General features: G+C 52.8%; 1 protein-coding gene across 2 annotated transcripts in view; it reads right to left on the bottom strand.

The window, feature by feature from the left end:
- The window catches only part of Rph3a (rabphilin 3A), a 197,610-nt gene that overhangs the window by 92,626 nt on the left and 90,239 nt on the right, over positions 1-14,745 (bottom strand). The gene's annotated exons all lie outside the window — the stretch shown is intronic.

Below are 14,745 nucleotides of genomic sequence, written 5' to 3'. Positions count from 1 at the left end.
GGCCGGGCCAGAGCAGGCCTGCTCCTGGGAGAGAGGGCCTCCCCGGTCGGAGGCTTCCACCGAGGACTCTTGCTGAGCCTTCTTTATTCTGCAGGGGACCTGGACAAACCCCTGCTGCTTTCCCTGTGCCCTGTGCCCGGGCTCTGAGGGCTCCTGAGCCTTTCCCGGCTCGCCCCGTCCCCTCCCTTAGGCCTTTTCCTAACTAAATCCATGAAATTCAAGGGATCCAATGCCTCCCTCTTTTCCTGGGCTTGGCATAACCCACCTATTTCATCCTCTGGCCACAAGGATTGGTGCCCCAAAAAAGTGGGGGAGGGGTAAATGATTTTATGAAAACCAATGAGATTCTGAAACTGTTATTGGTGTTCTTAGGAAAGAGGTGTCTCTGGGGCTGAGGGTGTAGCTCAGGAGTAGAGCAGTTGCCTGGCATGCACCAGGCCCTGAGTTGGAGCCCCAGCACCTCCCCACACACACACAAAAAGGTCTAACTTTTTCACAGGGGGCACTAAACTGGTAGAATGTGATCCTGGAACTGCCGAGAGGCATCTTTGCATCCTGAGATGAACGTCTATGCAAAAGAGAGACCACGGGAGATACTTGATTCTTGGTGCCATCATTTGAGCACCTGGATCCAACCATGCCTGAAGTTCCTGTACTTTCCCTCATATAAATCAAGACATTTTAGCTATTTTAGCCCTATTTGACTTTAGCCCATTTGAACTGATTGTTTCAACTTAAAAAAAAAATCATAAATTTCCTGACAATGTTTTTTTTTTTTTTTTTTAAGTGACAGTGGAGGATGAGATCCTAGCACCTGGAGGGGAGCTACAAAGTCAAGTAAAAATTAAGGATGGGCAGAGTGGATTCTTTTAATCCTCTATGTGGTCTCCTTCCAGAGTGTCAGAAAGATTAAAGAAAAGAAAAAAAAAGAAAGAAACCACCAGAACAGCATCGGTGGGAGCCTGTTCGGCTCTCATCTGCTTTTTAAAGAAAGCCTCTCCACAATTAGGATTTCCAAATATAATCCCCCTCCATAGACAGCACCGGTACCTAGACAGCTACTTCTAAAAACAGGAGAAATGAAAATCTGCCTGTTATGGTGAGGAAGCACTAACAGTTCATTGCCGGCTCCTCTTGTGTTTAGGGATGGGACCCTAAAGAAGGTGTTTCCCTCCTCTTAAAAAAAAAATTTAAGGTTCCTGGGGATTTCTATCCATAAATGTGTTCAGCTATTCTTTCTAAATGTGGATTCTTCCTGCAGACGCCGCTGGCGCTGCCCACGTAGACGGGAAGCTGCTGTCAATCCTGCAGTGTCAGCCACAGTTGAGGTTTATCTTACGTGGTAACCAAAGGATCTTGGGGAGTCTTTGTATTGCAATAAATAGGAGCCCCAACACTGGACAGGCCTTTTCTCTTAGCTGAAGGGATTGTGGTGGGGTCACCCTGCGGATGCATGGCGAGCTGGACTACAGATGTTTGCAAACTTGCCACCTGTGCTACCTTTCTGACTGCAGGCTCCACTCACTCCTGTGAAATAATAAAATAAATCAATCATTCCTGTTCGGCCACCAGCATCATTGATTAGCAGGTTTCGGCCAAACTTCACTGGGCTGTGAGTTCCCCTTCCCTGGGCAAGTGCAGGTGGCCGGTGGAGGGCCGGGCTTCTGTCAGGAGCCTCCTGCCCGTATTTCAAATCTGTCTCCGCTGCCTGGCATGGCTTTGAAGGTACCAGGCAAACGGCACCTACGTGTCCTTTAAATAGCTCTCTGCCCAGGCAGCTTGACAGCGAATGGCCAGAGGATGCTAACATGCGGTGGCATCTGCATTGGCAAAAATCAAGCCAGTTTCCCGTCCACTGACTTGCTCCTTTATGAAGACGGAAAGCAACCAGGCGTGCAGTGGCAGAGGGGACGTGGGGATTTGAACCCCCAAACTTCACAGAGCAGACGCCCAAGGATGCAGATGACCGAGTCGGGCAATAACTACAGCATTTGTGGGGCAGCGACAGCAGGCACCGTGGGGGAGGCTGTTTGCCGTGCACCTCCTGCAAGCCTGGCCCGGAGTGTGTGCTCTGCATGCAATGATCTAAGTCCCCGCAGGAAGGAGGTGCTGACAGTACCTCTGCAGAACCAGGTGGGGGTGGCCAATCAGTTGCAAAAGTGGCCCTGGTGTCCTCCCTAGTCGGTGCCCAGGCCCCTTGCCATGGGACTTCACGTTGCCATGTGGTCTTGTGGCTCCACCCATCGGGAAATGGGGTCCATTTCTCCACCCCTTCAACCCCACGTGGCCTGTGACTTGCTTTGACCAATAGCGTCGTATGAGCTGGACTTGAAGACCCTCTGCAGCTTCCATACACACGCCTCCTCCTGCACCCCGGCCTCTGCCACCATGGGAAGTCCACACTGGCAAGCCAGAGGCTGAGAGCCACATGCACAACTGCGTCCTCCTGGCCAAGGACATCTTACAATCCACCAGCTCCCAGGGTCCCACCCACTAGCAGCAGGCTTGTCAACGAGCTCTGCCAACATTAGCGGAGCCCTGTTCTGCTCTACATTCACCCCCCCACCCCCTGGGCAGCCCCCAGATGAGCAAGAAATAACTGCATGTGTTGTTGTGTAACACTGGGTATTGTGAAAGCAATAGAAAACACACAATGAGGAGACCAAGTCATGGATGAAAGTGACTTATCAGGAGATGGCTTAGCTCATCGGAGGCGCTCAGTAAATATTTAGTAAAAAGAGTAAATGAACAAATAAATAATTGGAAACCAGGTGCAGGTCTGTCTGATGCCACAGTTTGAGTATTTGATTGGACATGTCTATCCTAAGCTAGTTTTTTCCCTTTTCAATCTTGTACAGTACCTGACTCCATAAATGCTCTTTCTTTTATTTTCTCTCCCACCCTTGATTTCTACCCAGTTAGTTTACCTTAATCCCTTTGTTGCTGTTTTTGGTACTGGGGAATGAACCTGGGGGCACTTAACCACTGAGCCACGTCCCCACCCCTTTTTTATACTTTATTTAGAGACAGAGTCTAACTAAGTTGCTTAGGGCCTCACTAAGTTGCTGAGGCTGGTTTTGAACTCAAGATCCTCCTGCCCCAGCCTCCCAACCTGCTGGGATTATAGGCAGGTGGCACTATGCCTGGGCCTTCTTTATTATAAAGTCCCTAGAGAAAGGGGGAAGGGTATGTAGGGATAAAAGGTGGTTTGACACAATGATAATCCACTTCTAAAGGAAGACTGTGTGTCAGTTTAAGTCTTTTGTGCTTTTTCTGTGCTAGATATGGCTGTATTCTCCTCCACCATGACCCATCTTTGATCTCCATCTTTTAACTGGTGAGTTTAGGCCATTTATATTTATTATTGTTACTGCTATGTTTGAAGTTCATACTGACATTTCATTTTGCCTTCTGTTTGCTTTGCTGTTTCCATGGTCCTCTTTTATGCCTTTCCTGTCTTCTGTTTCTCCCACGGATAGTTTGGAAGTTTTATTTTCCCTATTCTTTCAGTGATTACTTTCCACTTTTCACCTTATGTGGCTTAATCTAAAATTCATCGATTTCTCAACCCCCCTCCACGGCAACATGAAGATCTTAGAACAGTTTGATTCTAATTGGTCTCCACGGTCTTACGCCTCTTGTTCTTCCACAGCTCTTTCAAGCAGGCCCCCTGTATCCCCAGGGTCTGACACAGTGCCTGGCACACAGTCCGTGCACAGTAAATTCTTGTTGGAGGAACACATACTTATCAATTGCTTATGATTTCACACCAAGTGTATACAACGCTTGCATAAACCACTTTGTATTCTTCAAAAGTTCTTCGTCACCGACCCAAACCTTGCAAGGTAGGCAGCAGAGGTATGAGACATGGGGCTGAGGAGCTCAGTGTCTTGGGAGGGTCACAAAACAGGGAGAGGAAGCTCTGGGGGTCGACACAGTTCTCTGGACTCTCACCCCTGCGCTCTCAGCCTTCCCCAGGACATTGGCAGCTGGATAAATTTCAATGGTCACTTTCCATAAATATCACATTCACGTTTAATCAGAATAAGATGCCGTCTGAAAACCCGTCTTTTGATTCCAATTCCAACCTCTCGATCCAAATATCTATGTATCTGATATCTACCTACCTGTCCTCAGTTGTCCACAGTGTGGCTTGTTCCTGGTCCCAGCTGGCCTCCTCTGCCCTTTCTTTACAACACAGCCCATGTTACTGGATTCTTCTTCTGGAAATTGGCCTGTCTGATGCCACCGTGGCCCGTCAGGGACCCAGCAAGGAGCTGATCCGGTCACCGACCCCAGGAAACACAGGAAAACCCTGGGGACACTGAATCTAACGTCGACTTTTAAGAAACTGCGTCCATCCCTCCATGAAGAGCTTTCATGGTTTTCTTCCGGGGATTTAAACATTTAAAAGGAGCCTGTGAAAACCTGTTTAATCTCCCCAAATATGTTCCGTCAGCCTATATATGATTTATTATAGTGTTTTTTAATTTTTTTTAAGAAGATGGTGCTGAAAGTGAGAAAAAAAATAAATAGACTCAATTTGTACCAGCGACCACAGCTTCAAAGTGGGGTCAGGCTCCTCACGGAGAAAAGAGGAAGGTGATTTTTGTCCCCAGGGAAACGGCATCTGCTGCCATGGCTTCTTGGTTCCTTTTTACATCTGTGCAATCTCCTCCCTCAACAAAGGGGCTCGTGCACTTTCTTCTCCCATTTCAGCTTCTGTGCACCCCCGGAGGATGCGTCCCTCAGGACAATACTTAGAGTCATCGCTGAGGGTTGTGGGACACTTACGGGGAGCCCATCACTCACCCGGGCAGGTGACCTGTCAGGGAACCGCTCCTTAGACACACACAGCTCTTCCTCGCAGGCACCCGGGTTTTGTCCCCATTTTACCAAGTCCCTTGGCCAAAAGCCCCTCTTCCTCCCCCCACCCCAACACGCTGCTTCCCCTCTCCAGGCTGGGTGACTTCCCCATCATCCCCTGGTGCCTCGGGGCTGATACCCCCTCCCTGCTGCCTGCCCCAGGGTGCAGCCCTTTCTTGGCGGTCACAGCCCAGCCCACACACAGAGTGTGGACCCGAGGTAAAGTCACGGACACTGACCCTTACGATACTCGATGTCCTCTGATAGTTCCTATTCTGCAGGGTTTCCAGCCACTGCACCCACTTCACAACTGACTAAATAGATTTCATTTCTCAGTTTGTCCCAGGGAACAGCAAGTGCAAAGGTCCTGGAGTAGAGATACAATGACCGTATGTTTGAGGAGTGACGAGGGGCTAACGCAGCTAGAGGAGAGAGCACCAGGCAAGGCACACAGTCAAGAAAATAGAGTTTTTTAAAGACCTAGGAAAGTAATAATGCATTGTGCTGGGGAGCATGTGGTGAAATGAGCATTCCCAGTCGCTGTGAGAGTGAAGGCACATTTCTATTCACAGGCCCCGTGGCAGCACTCACCAGTGATTAACAGACACGACCCTTTGACTCAGCAATTTCACTTCCAGAAAATCCTGCAGATTTATTTACACATGTGCCCAAAGATGGATGTAAAAAATACACTCACCACCGTGCTATTTGTAGTGACCTTGGATTGGGTACACTGTCAATGTCCACCGGTAGCAGCCTGGCTAGATGAACTATGGGGCATTCTTATTAGTCCAGACCACCGAGCAGGTGTGAAGGCAGACGAGAATGTTTATACCACATGAACTTGGACACAGTCCAAGATGGGTCTCAGAATTGAAAACCCAGGGGCGCCGTGCAGATGGCCCGTGGGAGACGAATGCGGGTGCCCAGGGTCCCAGGTACGCCTGACGGTTTCCATCATTAAAGAATTTAAAAGGCAAGCATCCAAATGGTGTTCCTTTGCCACCATGTGTGAGCAAAATCACTGTCAGGGCAAGAGGAGACGCATGGGAGGCTGGAGCTGGGGAAGGTCTCGGGCAGGAAGACCCAGCCTCGGCTATGGGAGGGAGGGTCTAGCCTTAGGTCCTTCCTAACCTCTGATCGGGCAGCGCATGGACCTCCCTCTGTGGCCACAGAGACTCGGGGTGCCACCACCTGCGCTTGCTGACTGTTGACCACTGACCACTGACCACTGACCTCGGGCCACAGGGGCAGTGGCCTCCAGAGCTGCCTCTGCAGCCCAGCTTCTAGAATCTTCCTTCCAATCTAGACACCCTTTCTCTCCCAGTTTCCCATCTTATTTAACTCACCAAGCAGAGGCTCCATTCTGCCTGAAGTAGCAAGAAACTCTGAAAACCAGAAGCAGTTCCGCTCAGGGGGAAGAACAGGCTCCTAATGTCGGCCCCGGGTCCCCCACTACCTTTGCAGGTCTCCAGAGCAACCAAACTATAGCATGGAATTGCGTTTGGTTATTTATTGATTTTTACCCGTTTGTGATTTCTTTGGCTTGAGACGCACGAGGACAGGAACCACCGGCAGCCCCAGCCCTACCTGGGTGACCCCGAACGTGCACAGAGTGAGCTGGTCCAATTCCCTGGCTCTGAGGTCAGGATGGTGCGCTCACAGCTCCAAGTCTCAGTGCCTGCCCGAGAGAGGGGCTCGCACGAGGATGTCCATCACAGGGTGGCGTGCAGGTGTGCCCGCGTCCTGGCAGACCAGGGCCATGGCCAGGAAAATGAGAAATATGTTATGAATGAACTTGTGTATAAATGACAAAGACCTTTCTAGAAGAATCTCATGGGTGGAAAGGCAAGCACCTTATCCAGGTATTGCAGATTTATGGAGAACACACATTCACACAGCAGGACCAGGCCCAGTCACAAGCCCCACAACATTCCCATCAATGACGGACTCATAATGTCGCGTCACCTAGCGATGTTGTAGCCATCTTAGTTTTGTGTGAGTGCACGGCAAAGAAATGACCTAATGATGCATTTCTCAGAATGGGTCCTCATCACGAAGCTACACAAGACTGGATCGGCACAGACAGGCACGGAAGAAAGATCTTCTGGAAACGGAACCATCTGGTGGGCCATCCCCTGCCAGCTGGGTCCCACCTCCAGCCTTCCTCCAGGGGCCGTTTAGATGCTAGGAGCCCCGGCCATGTTTGGAGAAGGTGAGGTCCCTTTCCCACGCAGCATCGACCCCATCCCTGCTGCTGCGGATTTGAATGGGGGACAGAAAGGCCCAGCTATTTCGTCCCTTAGGGAGGAGTGGCCAGTGCTGACTGTGCTCCATCCTGACCCCAGGGGCCCCTTCACTCCCTTCTGCAGGCTGGTGGCCTCTACAGGCAGCCTTTCCAGCAATGACGGATGATGACGGACAGGTGGGGGCTGTCCACACTCCAGCCTCGGGGCCACACTCAGGGGACGAGGGTCTCCAGAGCTCCCCTGCAGGATTAAACCAACATTACCTTCCCTGGCACTTGGGGACCAACCACCCCCTGCTCAGCTCCCTCCCTTCCATTAGGATCCCACTGCCCGCCTCCCTTTCCTAATAAACCCTGTTCCCGTGTCCCAGGGGCCACTTCCAGGAATGAACCAAAGACAGGAACAAGCTGAGGGGGGTCGTGTGACGGTCACTGATGTTGACTGAGCACTTACTGTGGGCCAGGTGGTTATAAGCACTTGATCCATTGAAAGGCCCTAGTAACCCTACAAAGCAGGTGCTGCTGTGACCTCCAACTCCCAGGTGAGGACAGGGGTCCAGGTGGCAGGCCAGGCACGGCGGTGTGGCCAGGAAGTGCCCCCGGGAAGCTCCCATGTGAGACCATGCAGGGCCGTCTGGGAGGGAAAGGATCAGATGGTGAAAGCCGTGGCCTCCCCAGTGCTGGTCCGTTTGAGTGGATGGGTGACAACCGTGGCCCAAGCTCTCTCTGCTTCCTGCTGCCCTGAGCCGAGCTTCCTTCCTCCCCACGCCCTTCCGCCATGTTGCTCTGCTCACTTGGAGCCACAGCCACAGTGTCCCCTGGCCAAGGACTGAACCTCGGAAACCCATGAGTTAAAATTAACTCCTCTTGGTGGTGGACAGTCCTCAGAAGCAAGGACGTTGCTCTCCCAAACCAGCAGCTGAACCAAAAGTCCCCCGTGCAGCTCCAACAATCCCCCAGGGCCGGCTTCTTCCCAAGAGTTTGCAGATTCCAGACGAAGCCCTCAGCCGGGTTGGCAGCTGTCAGATACCAACCAGGAGAAGAGATGCCGCCCCAGGTCCGTCAGCCCCGTGAGATGGACGCCACGGGCGGACGGAAGAAGTCAGGAGCCAAGAGGGACTCTGAGGGCACCCAGAGATTAGCCGTGGCTGAAGGGCACAGTGGACCCTGAATCTGGAGAGACAGAGGGCGCAGGAGGTCTGACCAGAGCCCAAGGCAAAAGCCAGAACTGAAAGGGACATGTGGCCACTGCAAAGATGCCCCCTGAGTGGCAGAGGTAGGGAGCCCGGAATGGCCCTCCTCTCATTGCCCGGCACCAGCATTTCTGAGGGAGCACCCTCTACCCACCCTCAAACCTCGAGGCTTCCCAGGGGATGCACATGTGACTCAATCCATCCAATCAGCACCATCTATCTTCCTGGTCACAAAGATGGGACTGGGGACAGGTGTGTGGCTGAAAGTGGCCAAATAAGAAGCAAGGCAAGACTCTGAGAACCTCAAATAAAAGGAGAGGCTTTCTCTCTCTCCTGGCAGGGCTACCATGGGCAGGGGCGTCTTGAACGACTGAGAGCCATTTTGCCACTAGCAAAAATGAACGTAGTTGAGAATGAAACAAAGGGAAATTGATCTGAAGGAAAGAGAAAGTCCTGATGGCGTTATTTGAGCGCCTGGATTCAGCCAGACCTGAAACCAATAAACGCTAGGTCCTTCCATTATTTGAACGATTTTTGGTTTTGCTCTTGCTCTCTCGCCTCTTTATGTTGGGTTTCTGTCACATGCAGTTTTAAAAGCCCTGACTGATAAGATGAAGGAAGGCAAGAAATAGGAAGAACAGTGAAGCACAGAGAGTTTGAGGTGCCTGGAGAGTAGAATTGATGGAAAGGGGCAGGAGGGTCCAGGAAGAGAGATGTGGACTTTCAAGAGAGCCTCAATCCCTGAGCAGCACAGCTTCTACAACTTTCTATTTTTACATCAAATAATCAGCAAGAGTTTGTGCTCAGTATCATGCTCAGCCTGAGGGGATTATGAGGGAGACAGCTTCTCCCTCCGGAAACCTGAGACCTAGTTGGGAAAAGACGGGTGTAAGAAGAAAAGCTATAACTGAGAATGGAAGGTGGGGGAGCTTATTGGCCATTTGACAGGCTCTGAGTTGAACAGACACTTTTCTTTGGATTCACGTACCTGTCAGTGATGCAGGTACAGTTATGGTCCCCTATATTGTATAGGTGAGGAAGCTAAGGCTCAGAGAGGCTGAGTCGCTTGTCTAAGGTCACACGGTTTGGAAGCAGCAGAGTCAGAATTTGAACCCGAGGAGTGTGACCACACAGTCCCCACATCCAAATCCTTCTCCTAAGCAGAAAGCTGAGTTAAAGGGGGGGGGGGAGAAAACAGGAAAGGGGTCTCAAGTTCATACTGTGGTCAACCAGAGACCAGCGGACCATGAGATTATAACGGGCTGAAGAATGCCCATCTCCTAGTGACGTCACTAGTGACTGTAAAACTGTGCCATGGTGAACTGGTAGCCCATGCACCTCCTGCCTCTGTGTCTTGTGACTGCCTCAGAGGCCATGAGGAGTGACTGTCCCATGCCATTGAGTTTTGGGTAAGTGTGACCCGTGATGTCACAGGATGACGAGCTCGTCAACACCACAGTGCTTGGACCTTGTCCCCCGGTTGAGATCGGTGACTGTCCTGTTACCAAGCTACCAGGGGATCTGTCCTGGGCTCAGGGTGGAAGATGCTCTCAGAGGGCACAGCCCTGGGTCCCAGGCTGCACAGCAAGCAGCCCTCAGTCATCAGGGCCTCAGGGCCGAGATGGCCCCCTGGGCGACAGGCCAGTGCACCCCATCAAGGAGTGCGAGGGGCCAGAGCAGCAGCCCACCCATCTCCTGGCGCACGCCGTGCTTTCTGGGACCGTGACCAGCTCCTGTGGGTGCTGGGATCATGACCCCGGGCAGGGCATGCACCAGGCTGCGTACTGGCCTCTTGTGTCTGGAGACGGTAGAGGGACTGTCCACAGCCACGCCCCTAGCACACTCCCTCCAGCTCTGAGAAGGCAGGCACACACCCGGCACTCTGCGATGCCCGTGTCTCAAAGTCCCTGAGGCACCCCCCTGTGGACACCTTCCTTGAGGCCCAGACCTGGGGCAGCCCTGCTTGTCCCGTCGGCCCCCAGGGGGAAACAGGTCCAGAGAGAGATGCAGGAGTTCTCGGGGCACAGGGGGGTGGGGTGGGGGGGCCGTCAGGGCCGTAGCCAGATGTAGGCTCCAGACCTCCCCAAGCTCCAGGCTCCGGTTATCTGCACCACCCTGCTGACACCTTCCTGCCTGTGACAGATCTGTCACAGGAATGTGGATGAGAAGGCTGCAGAGGGCCACCGATGGCTGAGAGGGAGGCAGAGGTCCTGGGTGGCTGCCCTGGGCAGGGAATGGAGGCTCCTGTCCCAAGGACCTCGTAGATAGTGTCCTTTCCTTATTCTGGGCTCCCCTCCCCACCGTCCCAGGCAGCACTGGCTGCTCCTGGGTACCGGTGCCACCGTGAACATATTGGAGGACCTTCTGCCGTGGCTGCCTCTGCCTGTCTGCAGGCCAGGGGGTCTCCCACTAGCCTGGGAGTGGCTGGAGGTGGGGAACCACTTCTGCACCCCAGAGCCGCACCCCAGCCTTGCCTCTGTGATGCCGGTCCCCAGTGCCTTCCCAAGGCTCCACCGAGAGCACGTGACTCACGGCCCTGCAGGTGGAGGACCTCTTAAACACCTGGATGACAACCTGCAGTGGAGCCAGCAGCCCGTCCTATTTCTCAGGTCTCCCACTGTGCCCAGCAGAGTGCTGGACGCTAATTAAATTCTAATTTCATTTTCTGCTTGCTGTGGAGTGCTTAAATGTCAGGGCCATGGGGTGGGCTTCCCATGCCTTGAGATATCTATCTGCCCCTGTACTCTCTAAGGTAGCTGTTAACCCTGTTTTATAAGTGAGGATGCTGAGATTCAGAGAGGCTCTTCAGCTTGCTCAAGGTCACACAGCTAGTGAGCAGCAGAGCCGGGATTTAAATACAGGAGTCTGTATCAGCATCTTCGCTGACTATTCACAGTGATAAGAGAATAGTGGTCAGTGGGGAGGACATGAGAATCCTGCCTTTAACCCTAGAAGCTGCCCAGGTGCCAGATGTCTAGCTCTACCTGAGAAACCACAGGCTGCAGCTCCGCCATCCGGGTAGGTTGGCTGGTTGAAATCTAAGCCAATTGCAGTGTCGGCTGGACCTTGGGGATCCGCACTGCCTGGACTGGGCCCCTGGTCCTGCAAGGTGACTCAGCACCGGGAAACGTGTACTTCTTTAAATAGCTCCTGCTCCGGCTAGTGCCCGAGGCTGATCAATGACTGGGCTGTCATCAAGGGAGCCAAGCAAAGTGTCCCCAGGGTGTGCAGACTGCTGCTCTGGAGCAGAGCGGGGGACATTTAGTGTCTTGGAGTTAGGGTGCTGGGGACATGACCCTGCCAGAGAGTGAGGAGACTGCTGGCAAGAGGCCACCTGGCGACCACCTCCTGCCCAGATGCAGACGGTCTAAGGCTCCCAGATTCATGCCCATCCTCCCCAGCTGGCCTTTGGGCTTAGTACCAGTGACTGTCCTCTTGTCAAAGCCCATGCAGGAGGACCAGGCTCAGGAGACCCACATCCGTACCCCAGCTTTGTGGCCAAAAGGCTGCGCCACCTTGGACAAGTCCTCGAGAGCCCGCCTCATCTGCTTAGCAACAGGAGGCCAGGGACGCCCCTTCCCACCCGCCAAGATCAGCCAAAGGCCCCGGGGTCCCCCACATCAGGCACCAAACTCCCCAGGAGACAGGGGCCACTGATGAGGTGCCCCCCAAGCAAGTGAGCTGGCACCTGTGGGCTTCGGGTAGCATCCTGCACAGACTCGTGTGCACAGGGGTCACTGGACAGACAAACGGACACACTCTCTCTCTCTCTCTCTCTCTCTCTCTCTCTCTCTCTCTCTCTCTCTCACACACACACACACACACACACACACACACACGGGGAGGGGGAGTCAGGGATTCATTTTTTATTCTATGATATTTTGTGGGTTTTTTTAATAGTGTGCTTTAATTTTTAATCAACAACTGATCGTGGCATACATTTATGAGATTTGTTTACCTCGGGGAGGGAGTAAATCAAGCTAGTCAACATATCTGTCGCCTCTCCAGCTTATCATTTTCTGGGTCAGAACATTTAGAAGCTACTCTGTTGGCAATTTTTGAACACATCCAATACCTGACGGTTCGCTCTGGTCCCCAGGCTGGGGAACAGGCCAAACTTACTCCTCCTCTCTGAGGTTTGGGATCCATGACTGACGGCTTCACTCTCCCCCTCCACCCCACCCCCCCCCGCAGGCTGTGTGGCTTGGTTTGCATTTTCTCTATTGCAACCTCTGGAACCATTTCTAGAGCGGTGACAAAAATCACACACCCGTGGTCAGCGGGCAGCAGCGCGGGGCTGGGGAGAGATCCTACACCCAGGTCTAGATGGCTGCAGTGCCCTTGGCCGCCCCTGGCCTCTCTGAGCCCCACTTTCTGAACAAGAGGGATCAATGGTGCTACCCCAGACCCAGACCCAAGGCTTCTGGGAACTCCCTGGAGAGTCACTTTGGAAGAGTGAAGAAGCCAGAGTTCAATACCCTCAGGATCCCAGCAGCGATCCAGAACCGGTTCAAGAAGAATCGCGAGGGCATCTGCCACCGCCTCTGGTCCTTCCAACTTCTATTCCGTCCCAGCCTCCTATTGGACGGTGCTGCCCACGCTTAGGGAGGGTCTCCGCTTCAGTTGGCTATCCCACCTGCCAATCATTTCTAGACACGCCCTCATTGACACACCCAGAAGCCTCTTCATCCAATCAGGTTGAAAATTCAAATTAACCTTCACACCTACGAAGGAGAAGAGCAGGTCTGTATCGGGCCACTTGGGTACGTGCAGGGGACATCCCCATGAAGGCATTTCTTTTCCTAAAATGCATTACAGCATTTTGTGTGACCTTGGGTGACAAGTGCTCTGGATTGGAACGGAGCAGAACTGGGTTGAAGCTTGGACAAGCGACTTCAACGCCTTTTCTGGTAGGACCGCAGTGGTCACGCTTCCGAGGGAGGTGGAGGCACATGTGACACACACACACACACACACACACACACACACACACACACACACACAACACACACACAGCATCTGGTGCAGGGTCCTCACGTACAAACTGCTCAAGGAACAGAGCTTTTCTCTTAGACCTTCCTTCTTCACGGTTCACCACAAGCCACATCGCTTTGGGGATCTAGAGGCGACATCTGTGTGCAGTGGAGAGAAGTCCCCCGCTCTGGGTGGAAATGAGATGACCTTCTGTCTTCTCTGGGTTCCTCGGAAACAGAATTTGGGGTGAAGCATTGGATGTTGACACTGTGTTGGGGAATGTGACCCCAGGAAGCCACAGCAAGGAAGGAGGAAGGGACAAAATCAAGGGCCCCGTGGAGCCGCAGGACCCTGGGGACAGGGGGGTCGCTTGGCATCACAACTGTCTTCAGAGAAGCTGCACCTCTGAACGTCCCCCCGGGGCAAGAAGAATTTATCCCACCTTCCTCAGAGCTTCTTCCCACGGGCACCCTCCCCAACCCCCACACTCCTGGATTTCCCAGGGTGGCTTCTGGATTCCACCACACCCAGGTCTCTGTGGGACAGGAAAATTCCAGGTCAGGGAAGAGAGATGCTTCGTCCAGGCTGCCACAGCGAGACTGGCAATAGCAGGGAAAGGACGGCCACCAATCTCTAACACCCTGGGATCATCACTCCTATTATTTAAGCCACTCTGGCCTCAGAGGACGGCAGGTAGGAGGCTCAGAAAAGCATCCAGGATGGACACACCTTCCATGCAGGTGACAGCCCAGACTGGCCTCCTTCATGTTCACATAAGAGGTCAACCTGTGCTTATCCAATGGCTAATGTCTAGTGGTCCTCTCCCAACCTCGGAGTTTGAATGTGGTCCCCCAGGCCCTGGGTGAGCATCCTGCTGGGACCGCGACAGCCCTGCATGTATTCAGCTCTATGCTCCAAAGGAGCTGACCTGGGCCCTGTGGCCTCAGCCTCCAGTAGAGCCATCTGCGAGGAGAGGCCTTGAAATGTGAGCCTCTGGGCTCTTCAGCAGAGGACCCAATGGGGAGCCACGTGCAAGATCTACCCTTGCTTCTGCTGGGTTTTGTTTGGGGACGTTGAACCATGGTATTCCGTGTCCCCTATTTAAACTCATTTTATTCCATTCCTTCAGTTGCTCAGCAAATAAGTATTGAGCAAATCAATTAAAAAAAAAAAAAGACAATCTCACAAGAAGGAGACTAAAGGGTCACGCAGACACTTGGTAGAAAGGAGGACACTGACGGCTCTTCTGCACTGGAAAAGATTCTCACCCTCTCTCAAATAAGAGAAAGGCGAATTAAAACTACACTGAGATGCCATTTCCCCCATCAGGTGGACAAAAGTCCAAAAGGTTAATAATACGTGTTGTTGGGAAGGCTGTGGGGAAATGGGTGTCCTCACCCACGGCTGGCAGAAGCGTCCCTGTGAAGCAGGATGTGACAATGCCTATCAGGATTTTTGACGGCA

Source organism: Ictidomys tridecemlineatus, chromosome 2, assembly GCF_052094955.1.
Source record: "Ictidomys tridecemlineatus isolate mIctTri1 chromosome 2, mIctTri1.hap1, whole genome shotgun sequence".
Classification (NCBI taxonomy): Eukaryota; Metazoa; Chordata; class Mammalia; order Rodentia; family Sciuridae; genus Ictidomys; species Ictidomys tridecemlineatus.
This window is presented reverse-complemented; position numbering and strand designations above follow the sequence as displayed.